Here is a 25509-nt window from a genome sequence, read left to right on the forward strand (position 1 = left end):
CCTCTCGCGATTCACTTCAGTGTCTGCCATGGAGTTGTCTTGCTCAAACCCCGCCAGGTGTGTTGGCATACTGCAGGGAAAAATCTAGAACTGGCTGGTGTGGAGTTCATACTCTGAGCCAGGACCAAAGGGGTCAGAAGCCTCAAGCTCTGACCTTGGTCTTTTGGAGAAGGAAGAAACCTTTTCCTCTAAGCTTACACCTGTCAAAACCTAGGAACAAAGGTTTAAAAAAAAAATTCCTATTCTAAAATAAAAGCTAATAAGTCTTTTCTTTATCTGTTTTGGTTATCTGTTCCTCTCTAATATTGAAGGAAATAAGGAATTCTCTCAATTTGCCATAGCTTTGTGTATTTTAAGTTTTGTACATGACTTCCTGTTCCAAGTGGGCAGTTATGGTCCCCGGAACCTAATGTATTTATTCTAAAGCATTCTCTGACACCTTCGGCAGCCATCTTGCTTAAGAATTGAACAGTTGGGATGGGGCACCTGGGTGGCTCAGTTGGTTAAGCATGTGACTTTGGCTCAGGTCATGATCTCCTAGTTTGTGAGTTCAGCCCAGAGCCTGCTTCAGATCCTCTGTCCCTCTCTCTTTCTGCCCCTCCCCTGCACTCGCTCTGTCTCAAAAGTAAATAAGCGTTAAAAAAAAAAAAAAAGCAGGGGCAACTGGGTGGCTCAGTTGGTTGAGCATCAGACTTTGGCTCAGGTTATGATCTCACGGTTCGTGGGTTCGAGCCCTGCATCAGGCTCTGTGCTGACAGCTCAGAGCCTGGAGCCTGCTTCAGATTCTGTGTCTCCCTCTCTCTCTGCCCCTCTTCTGCTGGCACTCTGTCTGTCTGTCTCTGTCTCTAAAATAAATAATAAAACATTAAAAAAAATCTCCTTCTTGATTTTAATATGATGTAACAGTTTAAACAATGATGATGTGCACCTCTAGTAGGAGTGTAGATTGGCATACCTATTTGGGAAGACAGTTTGGCAGCCTTATGTAAGATGCATGTTCACGAACCTTGTGACCCAGCCAGTCCATTCGTAGGCAGTAAGTATCCCCAGAGAAACTTGGCTTATGTGTATTGTTTCCAATGGAAACCTCATTGTTTATAATAGAAAGAAAAATTAAAAGTAACACTAGAAACTAAAATATTTTAAAAGCCATCAGTAGAACCATATTGAAACATTCATACAAGGGAATATTATACACCAGTAAAAATGCATAAAGCACAGGCAATTGCAACACCATAGTTAAATATTAGAAACAGCTTTATGTGGGGAAAAATAAAAAAAACATTAGCCACAGAAGGCTGCATACAGTATGATACACTATAAAACACCAACACTAAAGTGTATATTTTACGGAGTGATACATACAAAATGCAGGGTTGTGGTTACCCCTGGAGAAGAGGCAGGAGAAGAGCTTAGAGAAATACCAAAGAGGTATATGCGGCAATCCCAGCAACGTCTTACATAGGACAGTAGACTAATGAACGTTCTTTTGTTAATGCTTCATAGATTATATAAACATTGCATTCACTCTTTTGTAGGTTTCAAATTGTACATAATGAAAATAGATAGTTTTTGGATTGAATTCTTTCCCCATTTTTATTGAGCTATAATTGACATACGGTGCTGTATAAGTTTAGGGCATACAGTATTACAGCCTGACTTACATACATCGTGAAATGATTACCAGAATAAGTTTAGTTAGCATCCATTATCTCATATAGAAAAAAAAATAAAGAGAAAGAAGAAAACATATTTTTTTTTTTTACCTGTGAAAAGAACTCAGGATTTACTCGTAACCACTTTCATATATTACTATAGGGCAGTGTTACCTATAGTCGCTGTGTTTCAAAAATACAGATATTGTTAAGGTGATAACGTATAACGTAAGCCAGAATTTTCTCGTATTGCTTCCACAGTCTACCTGTCTCATATTATAGTCTCCAGTGACTTGACATCGCACAGGGGTGGTTAGAAGGTGTGGTCTCGCAGTGAAACCTCTGGGGTCATTTGTGTGGCCAAGGATATAGAGCAAAGCTGACAATAACCACTAAGTGGAATGCGACAGAGGACACAGAAGCCCCCTCTCCTCCTCTTCCAATGAATGCTTAGAAATTCTTGGGGCGTGGAGGAAGGCGGACCCAGCAAGTAAGCCTGGGTGACCTCTTGGAAAATCTGCATTTACTGTCCCAAGAGTGCCGAATGGTTCCAAATGTGGACAATCAGCTTGGATGGGTTATTACGAGAAACTTGTTCTTTTCCTGCCCACTGTTTTCTTTCCGAGCGGGATGTGGCCTTTCTAGCGAGGTAGGATTCGGCATGTGTGTGATGATGTAATATGTTACGCGGCCAGGCAAACTGTCACAGGCTCAAAGGTTCAGGCTTGCAGCATTCACCGCGGATACGTGAGAAATTGGTCCATGTGGGAGAAAGAATTACGATGAAAATGGAAAATGGAAGCCGGAGCTGTGCTTGAGGACCGAGGTTCTCTGCTGCTGAGACACATCATCGCTGAAGTGCTAGCCAGTTCTGGGGCGGGGTGGGGGGGGGGGGGAGCAGACCTCTCCGGAGAACCTTCAGCTTATTCTTAAGCGGCTGAACAGAATAAGATGTGACAAGCTGGCTTGTGGAGGTTGAACCTTACTCTCGATTTCCATTAAATGAATGTGTGGAATCAATACCCCACTGAACATTTGTCATGGGAACACCCAGAGGCCCCTGGGTGGCTTGATATCTTTCAGACTAATTCTCAGACAGGAATGCAGCGTGGCTATTTTCTGAAATAGTTTCAACATCATTTATGTAACGTCGATGCATCTGGAAGTGAAAAGGCTAAGAGTTTCATTTCACTAAAAATGGAAATTTTTTTTTTTTTTTTACACTTTAACCTTTAACTTTAGATCACAATTAGTGACCTTTTCGCCAGGGTGTTAAGAGTATCAAAGTGTGTATATTCATTGACACATTGAGCCAGTGTCTACTGAGAGAACTGTGTAGGCTGTTAGGAAAAAATGCAGAGAGATGGTCAGTGACTCTCAGGAGCTCACAGTTGAGACAGGAAAACATTACATGGCAGGACAAATGCGGTCTGTGTGGGAGCATGTCACAGGATAGGTGATGGCTGAGCTAGATCTTAAAGGAAGAGTAACATTTGAACGACTGAGAAGGACATTCCCAACTGAGGCACCGGCATAATAAATAGGGAGGAATTTTGCCTTAGGAATTTCCAAGATGTCAGTGGATTTTATGACACGAACATAAGCATCATGATCATTAAGTTAATAGTAAATTCAGATAAAAATTGTCTAAGTAAAGGGGCACCTTGGTGGTTCAGTTGGTTGAGCATCTAACTCTTGGTTGGTTTCAACGCCAGGTCATGGTCCCAGGGTTGTGGGATTGAGCTCCACGTTGGGCTCTCCGTGGAACATGGAGCTTGATTAAGACTCTCTCTTTCTCCCTCTGCCCCCTCCCCTGCTTGCTCTCTCTCTCTCTCTCAAATTAAAAAAAAAAATTATCTAAGTAAATAGACTTTTTTTTTTTTTTGCTCAGTTTGTTTTACCTTTCCATCCTAATTATGTTGCAAAGAACAACTTATCTGCATTATGTTAAAGTGCTCAGTGGTGATGACCGATGAATGGAAGTATAACTCAGTTTAAAAGTAGTTTACTATTGGGGCGCCTGGGTGGCGCAGTGGGTTAAGCGTCCGACTTCAGCCAGGTCACGATCTTGCGGTCCAGGAGTTCGAGCCCCGCGTCAGGCTCTGGGCCGATGGCTCAGAGCCTGGAGCCTGCTTCAGATTCTGTGTCTCCCTCTCTCTCTGCCCCTCCCCCGTTCATGCTCTGGCTCTCTCTGTCCCAAAAATAAATAAACGTTGAAAAAAAAATTAAAAAAAAAAAAGTAGATTACTATTCTAGTGGTAAAACAATTAGAAGTTAAGAATTTAGCATTTTTATAATATTTTCCCTTTGTGACTCTCGTACATTTCAAATGATGGTTAAGCCCCAATTAGAAATCTCTCTTGCTGTGGGTTTTATCATTTGTCACAGTGATAAAGATGAACTGAGAATAGAAATCTCAAAATGCAATAATGATAGTACCTTATATCTCAAAGAGCATTCAGTATACAAAATACTTTAATATTCATTATTTACATTTGGCCAATATGCAAGAGAATATTCTGGTAGCACTTGTAAACAATTCATCCTCACATTATTTTTTTTTCCAAAAAACTGTTGCAAAAAACTGCCTTGCCTGTTTTCCCCTCTTCTGCATAGTCTATTTCATTAAATTTCAGCAATTCTAAATCACAATGACACATGAAATGTGTTTGCTATGAAATCAAACGTTTTATGGCATATTCATCGAGCAAATACATAATACAATTTATAAAATCACATTATTCTGTCCAGTAATTAAAAGAAAAGGATGAATCTCTATCTTGGTTTTTGCTCTGGGTTTTTTTTTTTTTTAGCAAAAGAAATAATTTACAGTAAGCAATTCTAATTATTTCAGCTAAATGTTTATAGCATTTGAATGATAATATTTGTTTCTATCATTTAGATTTTATAGATGGGTTTTGTACAGAGAGACTTCTTTTCTGTTGATGCTTTTGTAACTTACACATACATGGCCGATTACTAAAACAATAATTTGTCCTTCAGCGATAGTAAGACTCTTCCTTTTCCTTAGCTTGCTAGATGCAAATTTTAGCCACTTTTATGGTCTTGCCGAGATGCTAATGCTAATTAATGTTTTAATAGGACAAAACGTTGGCCAATAAAACTATTAAATTTTGAAGCATGGATTGTAAATTCAACTTGGTTGCCCTAATGATGATGTTGATAGTGATAATGATTATGCAATTAATATTTATAGAGTGCTTCTAGAATGCTGAGCTCTGTGCTAAACTTTTTACTTACTCCATTCACTTGCCCCAACTGCTCAGTTACAGGAGTGTGTCCCTATGTCCACTTTACAGATGAAGTGATAACCATTGTGTCTCACGGCATTGAATAATAATTAAAATATACTATATTAATAATGTATTTCAGGGGTGCCTGGGTGGCTCAGTCAGTTAAGCATCCAACTTCGGCTCAGATCACGATCTCATGAGTCATGATCTGATTTGCAAGTTCAAGCCCCACATCGGGCTCTGTGCTGACAGCTCAGAGCCTGGAGTCTGCTTGAGATTCTGACTCCACCTCTCTTGGCCCCTCCCCTTTTCATGCTCTGTCTTTATCTCTCAAAAATAAATAAACCTTAAAATAATAATAATAATAATAATAATAATAATAATAATAATATATTTCAAATATTCAACTCTGAAGGTTTAACATATGAAATTTGTACGCATATATAATAGATATGTGTGTATATGTGTGTGTGTGTGTGTGTGTGTTCATTCAACAAATATTGATTTATAGACTGTGTGTTATAGGCTGCTGTGCTAATCTCTGGAGATGGTTGATGAGGTAACACCCCTCCCTTACCTTTAAGGGACTTTCAGTGTATTGGGAGAAGTGGACTCATTTAAGATACAAGTACAAGGAAATGTGACCATTGCCTTGATAGGGAAAGGTCCAGGGTGTTGCAGAAAAATGGGGAAAGAGGGCACCGGCTTCCCAAAGTATTAGAGAGGTCTTCACAGAAAGGAGTCCTGTCTCTGAGACCTGAAGAATGAGTTTAGAAAGATGATGTGCAGAGGGGACAGATGGGACCAGGGTGTGGACAGGAGCCAGGAGCAAGGCAGGGCTGGTCAGGTCAGGAGGCCACAAGGATTCAGAAGTGCTGAGTGGCCAGGGTGACTGGAGGTGTGACACAGCTGGCCGGGGAGGATCACAAGGAGCCTGGCATGCTGTCCAAAGGAAGGCAGGCCTTCCATTCTGTGTCTTGAAATGCCATCAGCAAATTAATTCAGCAAACACTATTAAGGGATGTTCTTCTTCTTTCCCTTCCTCCTTCCTTTTCTCATTTATTCATTCAGCAGATTTCTACTGAGTGTCTATAATGTGCCAAGCATGTGTTGAATACAGAGGATAAAAGGAATAGACAAGAGTGTACACAGTTTTCCTTTCCTAGAGCTTACTAGTAGGTAGGAGAAACAAGCAATAATCAACAAATCTAGAAAAAAAAAAGTAAAATTATAAAGGTGACATATAGGAGCACGTGGGTGACTCAGTTGGAGTTGAGCTCGACTCGTGATTTTGGCTCAGGTCACGATCTCATGGTTCGTGGGTTCAAGCTCTGTGCTGACATCACGGAGCCTGCTTAGGATTTTCTCTCGCTCCTTCTCTCTCTGCCCCTCTCCTGCTCACACACACTCTCTCTCTCCTCTCAAAATAAATAAAATAAACTTAAAAAAAACCCAGCTGACTGGTATATAAAGGGACAGTGCTTCTGTCAAAGCGTGTGGTAGGAGGTAGTGACCTGGCCATGGAGGCCAGAAAGGCTTCTCCGCGAGGAGGAGGGCTGAGCTGAGATCTGAAGGGGAAAAGAATACAAGGTGATCTGAAGAGGGTGACTCGGAGAAAAGAGGAGATCATGTGCAAAGGCCCTGAGGCCTAGGAGAGCAAAGTGCTTTTAGAGAATTAAAAGCAGGCTGGAAAAGCTGGAGTGCAGGCTGGAACATGAGGACTGGACCATACTGGGCCCTGGAGGCCACACTAAGAATCTGGCTCAGTGGAAAGCCACTGCCTTGCTTTAGGCAGGAGAATGGGCTGCAGGGTGGGTGGCAGGAGTGGGGGCAGGGAGACCAGTGCAATAGTCCCGATGAGCTGTGCTGGTTGGTGGCCTAGAACAGCGATGGTGGTATAGGGGAGAGGCAGGAGGGTGTGTGCTGATGGTGGAATCCATGACTGGGTAGTTGCTTGTGGGGCATCATTTGGGAGAGGAAGATGTAGCCCATTGCTGAGCCAAGACAATAGGAGAGGGTAGAATCTGTTGCTTGGATTTCCAGAAAACAGGTTGGGGGGAGTGGACATCACAAGAAATGGAGGTTTGAAGTTGGTCTTGAAGAATGAGTTGGCATTTTCCAGTCGGCAAATGGCCTTTGCTAAGCAAAGGTAGCGGCATGCACGAAGCACAGAGGCATAACCAGAATAGTGCAGATAAAACCTGTGTGTATATATACACATGTCCGAAAGGGAAATTCATGTAGGACCCAGAAATAACTTTGCTGCTTTCTTGATATGCTCCCATCTATTCTGTGTTGCAATGATTTTAAAACTTGTAGTAGATAGAATCTGTAAGTAGCTAAAAATGTTTTAAGTATTTTTTTAAACCAACCCATAGGCATATTATAATGTATAGAAATTTCTCTCTTGACTTCCATGACTTGAAGATTGTTTTTGTTTTTGAGAGAGAGAGAGAGCATGAATGCGGAAGAGGCAGAGAGAGAGGGAGACACAGAATCCCAAGCAGGCTCCAGGCTCCGGGCTGTCGGCACAGAGCCCAACGCGGGGCTGGAACTCACAGACCATGAGATCATGACCTGAGTTGCAGTCGGACGCTTAACCGACTGAGCCACCCAGGCACCCCGTCTTCCATGTCTTAAATTAAAGATTCACATATGGCTCTTGATTTTATTAATCTTAGATTTTAATTAATCTGAGACAGATTTTATTAATCTGTCTTCTTTCCAATAAAATGTAGCCAGTTTAGGGAGGACTTTGGATTTTAGGTTTTTCCTTTGTGGTTCAGCATCTGGATTTGGGATTAGATGGCATTTTTAATTTACCGAAATAACTATACATTTGCTCTTGATTGAAATAGGAACATGTTGATTTCAATTTATCTTGGGAGTTAGAATGGATGGGACAGCCACATCCAAGAAGACTTAGTGATGCTGAGACCTACATAACATACCAGCTCTGGGGAAAATAGGGTGATGATTTGATATTCAATTTTTTTGTGACAAACACAGGAATGTTGATAGCAAGATCAGTTTTGGAGATATGGTATAGCACTGTAATCATAAGCATGGCTTCTGTGAACACTAGTGGCTTAAATCCTAGCTGTAATATCTACTAGCTGTAGAAACTGTCAGGTTTCTTGTCAATAACAGAGATAATAATGATTGGTGGCCACTTGGAAGGGTGCCATAGAGTGGAGTAGTGTGCATAACGCCACGAACTTGGGGAGTGTTCAATGAATGTTAGCGATGACTTTGAATTTTATCACCACTACTGTGCGGCCCCTGAATCATCAACAGAGAGACACTTCTCCTTGCAAAAGTGGAAGTCAGGCTCTTATGGTGAAAACAGGTACTGAATTCGCTTCACTTTGTGTCTGGAAGGAATCTTAGGGAACCATCCAATTCAGTCATGGTTCTGACATTTTCTGGAGAACTATTTTTTTGTCTTTTAATTTCTCTGAAGTTTTGGAATCATTAGTCAGGGAAGGAAGGGAAGGAGCCACATCATCTTGATGGTGACATCCCCGAGGTTAGAAGATGGGGTGCTGGGTGACAACCCCTGGCCGGAATCCTCTCATCCCTGGAGATGCGGACCTACTATGGGTCTGCTTGCTGAGTTTTTGACATTGTGCCATAAGAGGTGTGTGGGGGGGGGGGGCAGGGGGAGAGACTGTGCACCTGTGTTTCTCTTTTCTGTGACTTCCTCTAATGTGAATGAAGGACACAGAGAGCTGCCTAACTCAGTGGGAAATTGTGTTTATAATTACAGGTCTAGGCATTTTCCAGTGACTTTCTCTACTGCCACTGTTGCTACTCAGGCAGAATCTGCGCAGAAAGATCTGCTGGGAAAGAACTGACTGCTTATGTTTCTCCATTGTGATGAAAGCACATGTTACAGGTAAAACCTCCACAATCCGTCCCCCGTAGTAACTGTCGCTTAATTGTCAGGCCCCCAAGATGGTGGCGGGGAGGTCTGGCTGTCTGTTCTCAGGGACACGGAAACACACCATGTAAATGTAAAATCTCTGTAGATTCACATAGTCGCCACCTGTTGACTCTTTCTGTGTCTTACAAAAACGGAACCCTCGCTCTTTTGTGGGAGAGAAAGCAGCTGCTAATTATTTTGAGATCACTGATTAGGATGGATGGTAAGGCACTGGTAAGAAAGAGGTATTTCTGATGATGGTGTGCATAAATTCAGCTAGAGAGACTACCATTGGATGGTAGTCAGGAACACTACAGTATGTGCTGTTACCTAACCTTTCTGTTCCTCTTAAAAGTGGAATAATGCACGTCTTTTCATACCAACAGATATATATCTACAGCACGATTTTTAGCGTTTATATAGTATTATAATAATATATCGTGTACCGTTGAATACATATCCTAAAATACATCTAATTGGTCACCGGACATTTAGGGTTTATGGTTTTCTTTTTCGGCTCTTATGCGACCAAGAATGTTCTTATAGCTTTATATTCGTTGCCATTCCTAGTGGCTTCCTTAGGATACTCCCTTACCAGTAAATTTCAGAGCTTAAAAGTGTTCCAAGTATTAAGACCTTTTGATACGTGTTGCCAAATGACTTTCTAATAAAATCATACCAGTTTATATTTCCAGAGGCAGCATATGAAAGTACCTGTTTCCATACAACTTTGCCAGTGCTGAAAATGTTGAAAACAGAGAGTCTTGCCAAATGATGATGAGAAATGGTATTTCCATGTGTTGTTATTTTTTTTTTTTTTGTAGGGAGGCATTGATTTGTAAATTTGTAAGTCATACTATTTTGAAGAACTTTTCTCCCGTGGACAGCAGCATGTTTAAAACGTACTGGTTTTTGACAGTTGAGAAATAATGCTTAATTCAAGACGGCATGGAAGGGTCATACGGAATTTTAAGTTTTCCTCTTCTCTTTGGCCAAGTAGTTTTCAACAGCCATGATATCGCTGGAGAACAATACTGTTTCAATGGGAAACTTCGTTTTTCCATTCTTGAGAAAAACTAATGAATGGTCCACATTAAACATGGATCAGAAATTAGACTCAAATTAAATACACACACATGTCCAACATTGGGAGCATGACTGAATATAATTATGCTAGCTCCATATGATTCAGAGGTTGTAGATCATGGTAGAAAAGACCATATGTAGGCTCCGGACTGCTTGGGTTCATAGTCCAGCTTTGCTATTTTGTTGAGGCGTAACGTTGAGCAAGTTACCTTACATCTCGAGTGTCTAAGGTTATAAAATGTAGATAATGATAGCACCCATGCCAGAGGGTGGTGTTGCAACAAAATATATGTGAAATGTTGAAAATGGTTAAAAATCCTGTTTCAAGGGGCTCCTGGGTGGCTCAGTCGGCTAAGTATCTGACTCTTGATTTCGGCTCAGGTCATGATCTCACGGTTCATGAGATTGAGCCCAGGTCGGCTCTGTGCTGACAGCACGGAGCCTACTTGGGATTCTCTCTCTTCCTCTCTCTCTGCGTCTCCCCAACTCATGCTCTCTCTCTCTCTCAAAGTAAAAATGTAAACTTAAAAAAGCCTGTTAGAAAACAATATTTAATGATAGCAGAAAATGGTCATGGTAGAAGTAAAAATAAAGCAAAATATGACACTTAACCAATAGTGTCATCCAGGCTTGTAAAATTATTGTTTTTCTTCCTCTTTCTTTTCATCCTTCTCTGATATCCTCCCTGCCCCCAAAAAACTTTAGTATATTTCTGAATGGCCTTAATTTGAATTAATGGGGTAATCCCAGTCTCGGAGGAACTGACCAAAATCTGTAAGCCAGAGACCCATTTACCACGGAGCTGTGACATCCATCCGTGTCACCTGGCCAGTGGGACCCTTGGAACAGCCCTTGCGTATGAGAAAGAATGAAATCTGGCCATTTGCAGCAACGTGGATGGAACTGGAGGGTGTTATGCTAAGCGAAAGAAGTCAGGTAGCGAAAGACGTACCGTATGTTTTCATTCATATGTGGATCCAGAGAAACTTAACAGAAGACCATGGGGGAAGGGAAGGGGAAAAAAAGTTAGAGAGGGAGGGAGGCAAACCATAAGAGACTCATAAGGACCGAGAACAAACTGAGGGTTGATAGGGAGTGGGGGGGGAGGGGGAAATGGGTGATGGGCGTTGAGGAGGGCACCTGTTGGGAGGAGCACTGGGTGCTGTAGGGAAACCAATCTGACAATAAATTATACTTAAAAAAAAAAAAGGAACAGCCCTTGCGTGAGACCAGAACCTTCTCCCAGCTGCTTGTTGCCTTGCTTCTGAGCTACAGCGAGCACCTCGCCTCCGGCAGGCTTCCTGGACCCTTTGAGCTGCACACGGAGAGTCTCCAACTGTCTGGCTCCGTGCACGACCTCCCAGCCTCATCTCTTTCCCCCTTGAAATAAGCTTCCTTTCCCTAATTCAATGAAAGAGGGGGTAGAGCGAGAGACCACCAGCTCTCAGGAAACCTATGCTTCATCCCGCATAAACACAGGAGGGAAAACCGTTGAGTTGTGAGACCCCTCCATCCTTGGGGCGCATCAGACGGTTGAAACATAGAAGTAAAAAGAGGCCAAGGATTATTTGGCGTTAAGGAGACAGACACCAGGCAACTTGACTGGCTTCGGTGAATGCGTTTCACCGCCTGCCCTTGCGGCTCTTGTGTGTGCAGACGTCACCTTTGCTTTGGCCCACGTGGGCAGTCTTAATTTGAGCAGCTCTGTCGTTTTCAATAGAAGGAGGACCATCTGAATTCCGAATTAAGACAGTCTATCTTAAGAAGTCCTCTTTAATGGCTCACAAATTCTCCTCCCATAAATGATGATAAGAGTGAAGAAGAGAGTTAAACTTGCATTTATACACAGACATAGGGCATCTCGACAAAATGAGTAAGTTCGCAAAGGGAGAGAGGACAGCAATTGTGTCGGTAAATATAGGTCAGGAAAAGAATTCATAACGTCCTGCCAGACTCCAGGGAGATGCTTCGTGAGTGTAGGTAGGACGGCTGCACGTTCATGGTGGTGAGAACGGCAATTAGGTAAACATATGGAACGTTTGGTATTTGGACAGCGCTCCCGTTCCTCCTAAACTACAGAATCAACAGGGACTCAAACAGAGAGGAGGAAACAGTTCTTCTGCCGGTGTGCACAAGTGCAGGCCTGTTGATGGCCAAGGGCTTACCAGAATGGCTGTCTCTAGGGAGGCAGACGAGCGGGGGGATGTTTAACCACATGTAACTGTGCCATAGCCTCGCCCCTGTGGTCCCGCCATTTTTGATGGTCTCCATAACCACACCATGTTTGCAATCACGTAGAAAACCTATCTGCAAGGCCAGGCCAAATCACCATTGCAAACTCCATCCGTACGGTCCCCCCAGGGCCTGTGGGGTGCCTCAGGGCTCTGCCAGTGCGGAGCGACAGCACAGTGTTTGAACCGCAAGAAACCGAGACGATGTCTTTGACTTCTAACCCCATTCAGTCGTGTATCACTCATGACTAATTCATGTATCACTCATTGCTAATTTATTCATTAGCAAATACCTCTTTGGGGAGGGCTGGTATGAACGAGTAAGGTTCTAAGCTTTGGGGATCTGGAATGGAACAGACAAGCCATGAGGCCTGCCCGAAGTGAGTTCACATTTCTAAGGGAGGGACAGTCGAGAGCATCATAACCTAGTTTGAGTGAACACAGAGCTGAACTGGGCCATTCTCAAAGAAAGCGTAGAGTGCATCTGAAATGAGAGAAACCAATGGAGAAAGACCCATCGATCCGGAAGGCAGAAAGAACCAGAAAGCAGTCAGCAACTGGCAGTGAGGTTGTGGTTATGGACAGCGGGGCCAGATTGGGAAGGAAGATGGTGAGGAGAGGAGGCAGCTCTAGAACCCTGCTTGAGTGCCCACGGTCAGGGCCAGCGAAATTCAGGCAACGATTGACCCCTTAGGGTAGGTAGTCTAAATAGCGCCCGCTAGTGGCAAACCATGTTGTAAGCAATTGTGAAACGGATGTGCCTTAGTCTGTGACTGTATAAACCCGTCAGATGGCAGAGTGGCTGGCTCCTGCTATATGGCGGAACTTTCTTTGTTCAGCCACCACCCCAAGGAAGAATGGTTGCCTTACCCGCACCTGCTTACCTTACTCTAACTTTGACTAACCACCTCCTTTTTCTTGCCGTATCCACCATAATTCATGTTGCAGGGTGAGATTGAGTATATAATGAACTCTACCTTCTGTGCACAAGCATAATTAACTTCATGTTATTAACTTTAAACAGATTTAAGTTCCACATCAGTTGTCCCACCTTGGCCTCCCCAGGACTTGGTGCTCTTCCCCTCTGCTTGTTTGTGGGATTATGGTTCTTTTTGCCTTCTTCCCTCCATTTGTGGGTGCTTTTGTGGTCTCTTAAGAAATAAAATCCACTCAGAGATTTCTTTTGTCTTCTTTGGCCCGCAACATGGCTTTGGTAATGGCTACATTTCTAGCTTTGGGTTGACTATCATGGGGGGTGGGGGAGGCTTTTTCTCTATTTTGTCTTTCCCTGGTCAACTGCTGTCTTCTGGGGCTCTACCTTACACTTTACCTCAAAGCTTTTTCTTTCTCTGACAAGCCCAATTCAATTGTTTATCCCACGCCCCAACCCACCCAGCCACCCCACACAGGCATATACTGTGCATTCTGGGTTTCGTAATGCACATTTCCATGGTTAAGAAAACCCTATTGATAGTCATTAAATATTTACAATAGAGATCTCCTCAACACTTATCTTTCAGCATAAATATGTTCTTCCCTTTTCCACTCCAGTTCCTGAAAAAAAAAGCCTCCATAATTCATAGCCAGTTTGGGGGAAGGTATTATTTTGAAACACTTAATGATGTGTTTCATGGCAAAATGAAAAACGTAGAGACAAAGACTCAAGAGTACATAGTGTTTTAGATGTAGGCATAGCTTTTCAAAACGATTTTGGAGTATATTAGAGTTTCTGAAACAATTTACCAGACTTCTGTATAAAGCACTTTATTCTTTGAAAGCCTTATAAATAATGTGATTTACTGTGTCAGTGTGCAATCACATAGTTCTTTTACCTCATGAAATAAGGTAGAATATTGTGTCATCTGACGGAGTAAAACACGTTAGAAAATGGTTGACACCAAAGCCCGCCATGTTGTCTTTTGGGACCCTCAGGTGAAATGCTGCAGGATTCCCTCCCCTCTGATACACGATGCTGCTCTCCATATTGTTGGCAAACTGTTATGTCCCACGTGTAAGCAATGAATAGTAGAAATCTCAAAGTGTCAGTATTCTGGGGTACTTTTCAGAGTACTGTCTTTTTTTTTTTCCTCTTAGAGTTTATCAAATGAGATGAAGCATTTAGATATGTTTTCTAAATTCTAGAATGTTCACTATCACAGCTTCTGATGTTGCAGGATTTGGAGGTGGAAGGAGGCATGTAGATTCCCCTAGTCCCCTTTCCTCCCTGACTCAAGACCCCCTCCAAATCCTAATGCCTTTCATTTTGCCCGTGTCCAAACAGTGAACCATTGACTATTGAAAGAACCATTATTATTGTAAGATTTGGAAATTATAGAGCTTCTTGGGAGTGATGTACCTTTTTGTTTGAGTTAGTAATAAACAACAGACTCATGCCCCTATGTACCAAGCAGTATCTAGAAAGGTCATCTCTTTAGATTAAATGAGCAATGTATCAATGACATTTATTTAGGTTTTCATAAATGTTTTAGTAAAATTTGGGAAGGTAGTTTTTATGACTTGGCAGCTATATGTGGTCCCTCCTGTTTTCTCTTCAAAAAGACTCTGTCTTCTCTCTCCCCCATTTTTCTTTTCTTTAAAGTGAGGACAGCACGTCCCTGTGAAGATTATATACATACAAACCTTTCCACATTTCCTGGCCCGGAACTATTTACCGCCACTATTTCTACTCTGTTTCTCCCTCTGTTTTACACTCTGGGTTCTTGCTGGTAGAGATCAACTTTGATCCTGAGTCTCTGAAACAAATAAATGTTAACCAAACAGAATAAGAAATTTAGTGCTGATATCCCATGCTTTAGAAACCGGGGCTGTCTTTGGTCCCACGGGCAGAGATGTGATCCTCCGAGTGTGTCTGTGGATGAACCTAAGTCCAGTTAGAACGTCCTTGGCCTTGGGACCAGGAGGACTTTGAACAAAGTACCCAAGGCCAAGGACGTTCTAACTGGACTTAGGTTCAGTGCCTCCCAGTTTTATATCTGTAACGTGAATGGGTTACTCTCTGAGGCTTCTTCCTCCCTTCTAAAAATGATCATCTTACATTCCAGATGTTTTAAGGCTTTGAAGATCCTGTAGAAAAGAACCTGTAAGTCATTGTCTATATCTTTTATGTCTTAGTGCACTTGAATATGTGCCTCAAGTGTTTTCTGGTGTGTTCCCCCCTCCTTGCTCAGGGGGAGCTGATAACCTGCTCCTCCACTGATGACGGCAAGACAGAATAAAACCAAGCACCCCCTTTCCTACACAAAGGCACCCCCCCCCAGATGCTTAACCCCTTAAGCTAGTGTTCAGACGGCACAGCGGGACATCACTTACCGCTGAAATACAGCCATCTCTGGAATGAATTTTGGCAGCTGAGTAATAGTCAGGCTGCGGCACTTATATGACAGTTTGGGGAAGGGAGTGAGACAGAAATAGCAGATTCCAAAATAATCCAATTAAAACGGCAGGAAAGTGGAGTTGGGTGGCAAGAAGGGAGGGGTGGTACGCCCGGAATCCGAGCATCTCTGCGGTTGAGACAGCGTGGACCGTAGCACCGGAAGCGCTGTGCTGACCTCAGTGAAGAATTTCCTACACGCACACCGAAGAGGGGTCTTGTCCGGTGTCCCGTTAAGCTGTCATGTCGGGATTTTCTGGCTCTCTTTTCCTAGTGGTCTAATTATCAGGCTGTGTTGGCACGTAAATAGATCTGTCTGCTTAGAACTACTTTTGCCTCCCGTGTAGGATTATATCATGTTCAGTATTTATGACATCAGAACGAACTATGCTGAGAAGCCCTTCCGTTAAGGCACCTTTTGAATGGCTCAGGAAGGGTCAACTGGCAGGACCAGACAACCCTTCTGTTTAGTTCAAGGGTCTTTATAACAACAGTGGCCGGGAAGGAAAATTCAAGAAATGTGCATGATACACAAAGGCAGGTGAATAAAAATGTAGAGCTCTTTAGATTTTCTGGGGTGGAAGTAACCTTTCTGAGAACTAGTAGAGTAAGAACATGGGAGTAGCAGTGGTCAAATTGAAAAATACTGGGCAGTGTGTGCAAGGATAATAATAATTTAAAAAGCAAAGGTTTGTCAACCCAGAAATAATCAGATCATTAGATAATAGGACCTCGGGTCTCTCAAAAGGATAATAGTAATGTAAAAAGCAAAGGTTTGTCAACCCAGAAATAATCAGATCATTAGATAATAGGACCTCAGATCTCTCAAAAGGGAGGTTCCGGGGGATAAAGGAAGCAGGTGTTAAAGGAACATGGGCATTTTAATTTAACCAGAAAAGAGAGACCTTTAAAAAGAAATATAGGGGCTACGCGATGATGCTTTGTGGGTTCAAGGCCCGTGTCGGGCTCCACGCTGCTGGTGCGGAGCCTGCTTGGGATTCTTGCTCTCTCCTCTCTCTGCCCCTTACCCACTCGTGCTTTCTCTCTCTCAAAATAAATAAACTTTATAAAAAATTAAAAAAGAAAAAGAAAAATAGGACTTAAAGGATTAGTTTCATTTCGAAACAAATACAGTCTTTAGGCAATGAGCAGAGTATATAAAAATGGAACCAATGAATTCAAGGACAATTAAATAAAATTCATGCCTGGGGAAAAAAAAAAAGGTTTTGCATCAGAAATTCTGGTTTTGAAATTCAGTTGTGCAACTTATTAACTCTGTGATCACAGGGAAATCACTTAAAATCAGAGGGATTTTTTTTTTTTTTTTTTTTTTTTTGGTAATCTATGAAATGGAGATAATTGTATCTAACGGGGTATGGTCAAGATCAAGTGAGGTGGTGCATAGAAAATGTTTTGTGAAAAAAAAAAAAGAAAAGAAAAAAAAAGAAAATGTTTTGTGAACTCTGAAGCCCTCCCCGTGCTATGACAGTAAATGTGCTCTGTGCTGACAGTGTGGAGAAGGCTCCGGGGGCCTGATCCCCTGGGAGAATAACCCTCGAGAGCCAGTCACGGACAGGCAGATTTCACTGTGTAAAAATTTAAATATATTCATGAATTATATTTTCTGCTCCTCATTTTTCTGGCCCAGAAATTCTTCTGTGTCTATAGGATTTTTCCAAGAATTTCCCAGTGAGTTCCATAAGAGAGCCATCCACTCTCCATTGAGCTTTTCCACCGCGTGATTGTACAGTAAATGTTTTCTCCAAGGAAACCTCGAATGACAGCGTAAAGTGAAAGAATTCTGGGCACCTGGGTGGCCCAGTCGGTTGAGCGTCCGACTTCGGCTCAGGTCGTGATCTCACCGTTCGTGAGTTCGAGCCCCGTGTCGGGCTCCGTGCTGACAGCTCAGAGTCTGGAGGCTGCTTCGGATTCTGTGTCTCCCTCTCTCTCTGTCCTCCCCCACTCATACTCTGTCTCTCTCTCAAAAATAAATGAAGGTTACCAAAAAAAAAATTAAAAAAAGAAATAGTCCCCATTGCGGGAGGTCCAGGGAGAGACGGGGATGGGGTCGGTGGGCTAACTACAAGAGGAAGATAAGTAGGAGGCTGAAGGACAAAGGCTCGAAACGGAGAAGGTTAGGCTGGGTAAATCCCTGCAGAGTGTGGGCTGACGTGCCGAACTTTCCTTTATGCCGCCAGCAGCCCATCTGTCTTCATTGGTTTCTGTGTCTTCATCACAGACTCCATGAAGTGTCTACTTGGCTTTCCTTTTCTTTTTCTTTTTTCTTTTTTTTTTTTTTTTAGCTTTTTATCTTAATCCCCTCCCAAAGGTAACAGAAGGAAGACCACTGGACCTGGATGCCGTTTGTGTGTGACATGCGTGGCAGGCAGGGGAGCAAGCTCGATTTCTGAGTGGATGTGAGCGCGGGGATCCGTCTGTATGCATCTGAGCGTATTTGTGTGTGCATCCGTGAATATGCGTGCATTTGCGGGGATAGCCACAGACACAACACACGTGCGCCTCTGTTCTGTACATCCCAACACGGAGAGGACACGTTGACGATAATGAGAAAGGGTGACAGGAAACCGTGAAAGTAAAATGCCTTCCGGCAGCCTTTACTGTTGCAACCCAAGTGCACGATGCAACTAACACTGGGTGTGGGGGGAGAGTCTTTGCCTGTTCATCATTTAGAACAATAGTAGGAGTCACATATTAACAGGTTTAAGTGTCAGTAAGTGTTGAAAGATACAAATTCTCTATTGTTGGCAGCTCTTGGAATACCGGCCGGGTATTTTCGTATTGTAGCCCTGCTGGCTTGGAGTTCAAAATGCTTTGGATGAAGAATGTTACAGAGTGTGCTCTCTGCGGCAGAAAACGTGCCCTGATTGTTTGTTTATTATTCCCGAGGACATTCGCAGGTCTGAACTATCACACGCAGAAAAGAAGCGCTTTGTTCGGGAAATACAGGAGGAGCGGCGCGAGAAAATCGAATTAAGTGAAGAAACTTCGGGAGCCCATCTTTGATCGATGGTGCTTCTTACGTATTCTTCATGATTCCCTGTGAAGGCATAAAAACTATGAAATTGGATTTGGAAACTGGATTAAGACAAATGGCTCCTCAGACTTTTTTACTTTAGCTCTTTCCAATTTTCCTAGGAAAGCACATAGTCGCTATATAAAGAGTCTGTGTTTACTACATTAAATCTTCCTAAAAAGCGTGCCCTTGAGGCTTGATTTTAAGAATTAGTCTAGAAGATGCAGGGGCAGCCTACACCTGCTAACTGTGTTACAGTATTTGTCTTTAGATATTTTATGTGCACACTTGCTTTTATAGAGTGAGCAGAATACTGCTTTTCTTTTTCTTTTTTTCTTTTTTTTAATGCTTATTTTTGAGAGAGAGCGAGCATGCAAGCAAGTGAGCCGGGGGGGGGGGGGGGGGGGGGGAGAGAGAGAGGGAGACACAGAAGCAGAAGCTGGCTCCAGGCTCTGAGCTGTCACCACAGAGCCCGACGCGGGGCTCGAACTCACGAACCGTGAGATCGCGACCCGAGCTGAGGTCGGAGGTTTAACTGACTGAGCCACCCAGGCACGCCCCTTGAATACTGTTATTTTTTTTTTTAAGTTTTTTCTGCCTGTCTCTCACCGTAGACTTCTTTCTCCAGGTAGAGTTTACCATATTCCCATTTGAGCTATTGCTTTACTCCTCCAAATACTTTTTATCAGGGACTCGTAGGTATTCACCTACGAGTGAGGGACTCGTAGGTGCTCACTCGTGTGAACACCTACGAGTCCCTGTTCACTAGACTGTAAACCGCTTGAGAGAAGAAATTGTTTTATTTGTTGTAGCTCTAGCACAGAAGGCAAGGCCCTGAACATTACTTGTCGAATGAATCAGTCACTCAATCAGTCAGTCACTGAATCTGACACCTACTGTGTACCTAGCATTGTCTTAGACCCGAGGGAATGTGTAAGAAGTATAAGACATGGCCAAATCTGCTCTGATGTCGTATAAAAATCTGGCTGAGGGTTAGGACAGGCTGAGTGAGGAAATCATATTGGATTACAACCCCAAAGAAGAACCCATGAGTCCATAGTGATATCAATAGATAATTGAATGAATAAATAAATAAGTGAGGCAAAAGAATTCTCCTTACGGAAGAATTCAAGTTAGTAAATAAATACATGAGAGGCATCATGAGAACTCCTCGCAGTAAATGCCACAGGAAAGTTCCACGGATGGATGCTAGGATTGGCGGGCAAACGATTAAGCAGAAACGGGATACTTGTAGCGTTTTAAAGTATCTCCCTCCAGAACATTTAGTAATTACAAAAAGGAATAGGTCTCTCTACCTGGAGAATGCTCGCAGACATGCCTCCACTGAGCGATCAGGGTTAGCATTACCAGGAAACCATATTTGACATTGTATGCCCCTTCACAGGAAATGCTGAGAAGGCCCCCCCGGCTCAGGCGACTGCCGTGGTGTTCTTCCCAGTCATGTGTAATCCCACTCTCCTCAAGAGAAAATACCCAACCCAGTCGAAGGACATTCTAGAAAACAGCTGACGAGTACTCTCCGGAAGTGTCATGGTCTTAACGATAAGGAAGGGTTGAAAGGAGACCCTTTCAGGTGAAAGGAGACCCAAGAGACAGGATGTGTCCATGTCATTTGAAAGCCTAGACACAAAAAGGACATGAGTGGAAAACTGGTGACATCGTCATAAATTCTGTGATGACCACGTTTAATATCCTATGATTATGTAAGACTTGAACATAAAGGAACGCCTAGTGTTAGGGACAAGGCAAGTGTGTACTATTTTTGCAACTGTCTATAAATCTAAATTTATCTTTGTGAAAATCTAGCTGAGGACACAACACCAATCCGCAAGAAGCAATTGCGGAACAATAGGTGACAGCGTGCAACCGAGAATGCGTGGCGGGGGGGGGGGGGCACGTGAGGGTCATTGAGCGCTGAGAAGAAGGGGGCATGGCTGGGGGCACAGGGGTCAGGACAGGTTTCATAGGAGAAGCGCCTTGAGAGGAGGTGTAGAGATGACGGGGGGAGGGGGGGACACACAGGGATGGGTCCAGGAGCAGGGAGAGCAGGGACACAGGCTCGAGGGAGGGACGCAGGCGATCTGGGTGGGGTAGGTGGAGAGGCTGGCCGAGGGATGTGGGTGTCATTGCTGGAGAGCAGCAGGAAAGAAAGCTGGCCCCTGTGGGGAAGACAGAGCAGAGGGTCATGAAGATGTGGCAGACGGGGAGGTGACACAGAGTTCCAAGTTCTTGTCCAGAAAGTGCCGCCATGAGACAGTACACATGGGAAATCGGTGACAGGGTATCCAGGTGGCTGGGATTTGGGAAAGAGGAGGCCAGGTGAGTTAGGAGTTAGAAATAGGTAATGAGACCTTGCAGATGACGACGCCCTGGAGCCGCCACCCAGAGATGGTCAACTCCACTGTAGTTTCCACCATCGCCATGGCTGGGGAGCCTATGGGCGGCGTCTCCTTCGAGCTGTTTGTAGACAAAGCAAGGGGAGAAAGGATTTGGGTATAAAGGTTCCTGCCTTCACAGGATTATTCTGGGATTTACGTGCCGGGGAGGTGACGTCACACGCCATAATGGCACTGGCAGCAAATCCGCCTCTGGGGAGAAACTTGATGATGAGAATCTCATGCCGAAGCACACGGGTCCTGGCATCTCGTCCGCGGCAAATGCTGGACCCAACACAAACGGTTCCCAGTTTTTCATGTGCGCTGCCAAGACTGAGTGGTTGGATGGTAAGCGTGTGGTCTTTGGCAAGGTGAGGGAGGGCAGGAATCTTGTGGAAGGCTGCGGAAGGCTTTGGGTCCAGGGACGGCAAGACCAGCAAGAAGGTCACCGTTGCTGACTGAGCAGATCTAAAAAGTCTAACTCGTGTTTTATCTTAACCACCCGACCGTTTCTTCTGCGGCTCAGGAGAGCACCCCCTCACCCCCACCTGCTCGAAATATCCTGTAATCTTTGTGCTCTCGTGCATACAGTTCAGCAGGTTTCGTGTTTTTTCCTTACTCCCCTCCACATCTAGCTGGATTGCAGAGTTAAGTGTATGACAATGAAGTGAAAAAATAGCAGCAACAAAGAAATACGTCGTGAGAAGCAATTCGTCCGAGGCCTGGAGTGGGAGGGGTGGGGAATCAGAAGAGGAGCAGGCATCGTATCTAAAAGCATGTCAAGAGGGAGACTCCTAGAACGTCGTGATGGGTGGATGTGGGGCACGAGGAGGGAGAAGTCACAAAGATGATTCCCGGGTCAAGCTCACAGGACAGGTGCCGCTGGTGTCCGTAATTGACATAATTCATTCAGCAGATATTTCAGTGCCTACGTTGAGGCATTCTGTATTCTAGGTAAAGGAGGATGAAGAAGAGTGTAAATGCGATGTTTCCCTATGAAACACAAGCAGGAAAGCCCATGGCTCGAGCTGGACTGAATGACTTCACAGATGACCGGCTCAGACCCACATATGGTGGCGGGGGCGGCGGTGGGGGGGGGGGGTGTCTCTGTCCTCCAGTTAAAAAGAAGGGAGGGGATTCTGTCTTCCTAGCAGCAGCCGTGAACTGCGTTAGGATATTTTTCAAGTTGGCGCTTTTCTGTGCTTAATAAAGATGTCAAGCCTACTGTTCAGACTCTACTCACCAAAAAACTCTCTCTAGTAAATCACCATTCTACTTAGGAAAAGCTCACACGTACTCTTTTAACTCTGCCAAGATAGAGATCCCTGGGTCCCAGCGGTCCCAAATACGAAAGCTAAAATACCGTAAAAGCACGATGACCTTGACGGAAGAAAAAATGGAAAGTTACGTTTGTGTGCTGAAGTTTCGAGCTCCTGCTCTTCAGGCACTATGTCTTGGGGACTTGTTTTATATACTGGTGCCCATTGAGCAGACCCTTAATTAATGTTCTCCTGGACGGGTTTGGCTATGTTATTCTTCTCTTGGGCTTGTCCCTTCTCCGTGTTTCTTAGGACGGGGTTTCTGTATCCTTTATTCCTTTGTGTTCATCAGAGACTTCACAAATTTCCACCCATCCCTCAAAAATGGCTATACAAAAATGTCCATTGCTCTCACAGTTGACATTTCAGTTATGTTTCTTAAAAACTGAGCACTGACCCCCTTTTTGGTATCTATCAGTGATCAGGTTAAATAGGCATTTTACTGAGAATAGGAAACTCAAGAGAAAGTTAACCCCTTTTACGGTTAACTGTAAATGGAGGTCACTTGTATCGTGGCAAGCGTGGAATTGAGGTGGTTCTGATTCGGGTCCAGAACGAAGCATCCTGTGTCACCTTTGCAGCACGTTAACTTAAGCTGCAGGTATCTTCTGAATGGCGAGAACGCTCCGTGAAATGTGAATGGCCTACGCTGTATTTAAGACATGGTTTAAATGGCAATGTGTCTCTTCATACGAATAGACATCTTGTGTGTAATGTAAGAAGGAGTTCGTCTTTTATAGAGTCGACCCTGGTAGTGGCAGAGCACTCTGCGAGGTGACCACGAGGTCCCCTCTGCGGGCCCGTTGCGGAAGCCTATACGTGCAACCTAGGAGGGTAGAGGGCCTTTTTATGTTCTTTGTGTCGACTTCGGTATTGTTTTCATAGGGAACATAGTTCTAAATTGTAATTGCAGTTCTAAATTGAATTGCGTTAAATTGTAATGGTTCTATAGGAAGGTTCCATGTACAGGTGCTTACCCTGCCCCATGAGTCTTTCCACAGCGCCGTATAATACAGGCCAGTCTGCACGACCCCCTTCTCAGAGCGGCTGGTGCAATTGAGTAAAGTGCATTTCCTACGGTGGGCGTCCACTTGTCCTTTGGTGGCAGAAGTGGGAGTCATATGCTGAGCTCAGGGAACCATTCCGGACTTATTCTCGAAAGTTGTGAGGCGAAGGCAGACAGAACCTCAGCCTGGTGACCCCGCAGCAGAGCCTCTTAGGCATTGAGAAACTTACCGGACTATCCTTTGTCACAGAGTTCTTAGGCGCGTGTTATGCAGATTAGTTCTTTTATTTATTTAAAAAAAATTTTTTTTTAACGTTTATTTATTTTTGAGACAGAGAGAGACTCTTTTATTTTTTAGGACGCCCCACGGGAAGCACGGGAAGCACGTGGTCATGTAATCTAGTGGACCTTTTACAAATGCAACAGAGAGACGAGGGTGGAAAGTGCCAGATAATTGCCGTGGAAGAAACAAGCATAGAAAGCCAAGTTTTAGGAATGAACAAAATCTGTTTAAGGTTAGATCTGAATTTAGAGTTTGTGCCGTCCCCTGTGGCATTGAATAATGAAATAAGGGGGAGACTTAACAGAGCAAGAGGTGGGTGTGGTTACACATTCCTTCCTTTCTTCACTGTCTCCACTATTATCTCCCCTTTCGCATTAAAAGTAAGTTAAATGAATGAGAATGAAGCGAGCAAGCTGTTTTAACAACTTTCAAGTGCTGTCACTTGTGTGAATTTTGTCATGACAACAACATGATCCTGGTTTTCTTGCCCAGTACACATGCTTTTGCGACCCTAACCTACTCATGAAATCTGCAAATAATGGGAAAAAGACTTCCTAGGAAAGAGAAAAATGGCTGATTAAAAAAAAAAAAAAATCCTGCTCTTGGCTCTGTGGGTGAGGCCCTGAGATGCCCAGAGTCTGGTTGGCTGAGCAGGGCACTTAAAGTAGGGTTAATGATGTAACTAGTTTACTTACCCAGTTCCCCAAGTAGATTCGATGGAAGGAGAGGGGTTTCTCATGTTTTAAAATATATCAACCACAGTGAAGGAAGTAGAAAACTGGAAGCATTATAACAGCTCAGCAGTGTGGGGCCATTCATTTTAGAGAGACACCATCTGCGTAGATTTTTCAGGGTAGGTCGACATAAAGGACCTTTTCCTGAGATGCAGCAGAGCAGAGAGGACACGGAGAGCAAGAATGTGGCATTCCAACACCCCAGCTTGTCAGAGTTCACTTCCGGTGTTCACAGGTGGGGGTGGAGACCTCCACCTGGTGATGATCCCCAGACCCAGGGTCTTTCCATCTTATGGCTCAGCTGTTCCCTAAGGTCAGTGGGAGACCAGAAGGTTCCTCTGCAGCCAGTTTGACCAGCAGTTGTGGGGGAAGTGAGGCAGTGAAAGATCTCGCTGGAGGCTTGTTACGTTCTCGTTCATGTTCCCTTGGCCAGATTTACTCAGGTGGGCACACCTAACCGCGGGGAATGCCGGGAAATGCCAACCTTAACGCTTGGGAGGTCAGGGAAGTGTGTGGAACACTTACCAGCCTCTGCCACAGCTGGGTACCTTCTCGAGCCTGATGTCAGCCTTTACATCCGGTCCAGCCGTGCCCTGGGGGCATACCTGCATTGAGTACCGGGTATTTCCAGGACACCCCACCCCTGTCCTGGGAAAATCGGGGGCCTGCTGAGTCGGTGTGTCAGGACCCTTTTTTTTTTAACATACTTTTTTAATGTTTACTTATTTTTGAGGAAGAGAGAGAGACAGAGTGAGAGGGGGAGGGACAGAGAGAGAGGGAGACACAGAATCGGAAGCAGTCTCCAGGCAATGAGGTGTCAGCACAGAGCCCCACACGGGGCTCGAACTCGTCAACCATGTGTGAGATCATGACCTGAGCCCAAGTTTCATGGACGCTTAACCCACTGAGCCACCCAGGTGCCCCAGGACCCTTTGTCCTTCACACTGTCTTCCTCTGAACACACATTCCCTGATGTCATCTTCAGCGGCGGAGGGAAGGGGGGCGGAAAGAGCAAGTAATCATGAGTGGCCCCACATGGAAAGACGAGGAAGCTTCTAAACACGGCCACTAGAGGATGGCATCCTCACCACCATCCTGGGCTTTATCTGTGCCAATTGGTGAGGAAACCGCTTCTACCGAAGTTCTTCGAACTGCACCATCTGGGAGCCTAGTCCTATTGACATAACTAAATTCC

General features: G+C 44.1%; 1 protein-coding gene and 1 pseudogene across 6 annotated transcripts in view; both read left to right on the forward strand.

Moving 5' to 3' along the window:
• The window catches only part of ATXN1 (ataxin 1), a 417826-nt gene that overhangs the window by 153954 nt on the left and 238363 nt on the right, over positions 1-25509 (forward strand). For 5 of the 6 annotated variants that reach the window (XM_043590763.1, XM_043590764.1, XM_043590761.1 and 2 more), the window contains one exon: positions 8679-8807. The exons of the other annotated variant lie outside the window; for it this stretch is intronic. The gene's annotated coding sequence lies outside the window, so the exon portion shown is untranslated. The remainder of the gene's footprint in view (positions 1-8678; positions 8808-25509) is intronic. 6 annotated transcript variants of the gene reach the window in all.
• On the forward strand, positions 20709-24158 carry LOC122489209 (annotated as a pseudogene).

Source organism: Prionailurus bengalensis, chromosome B2 (genome assembly GCF_016509475.1).
Source record: "Prionailurus bengalensis isolate Pbe53 chromosome B2, Fcat_Pben_1.1_paternal_pri, whole genome shotgun sequence".
Taxonomy (NCBI): domain Eukaryota; kingdom Metazoa; phylum Chordata; class Mammalia; order Carnivora; family Felidae; genus Prionailurus; species Prionailurus bengalensis.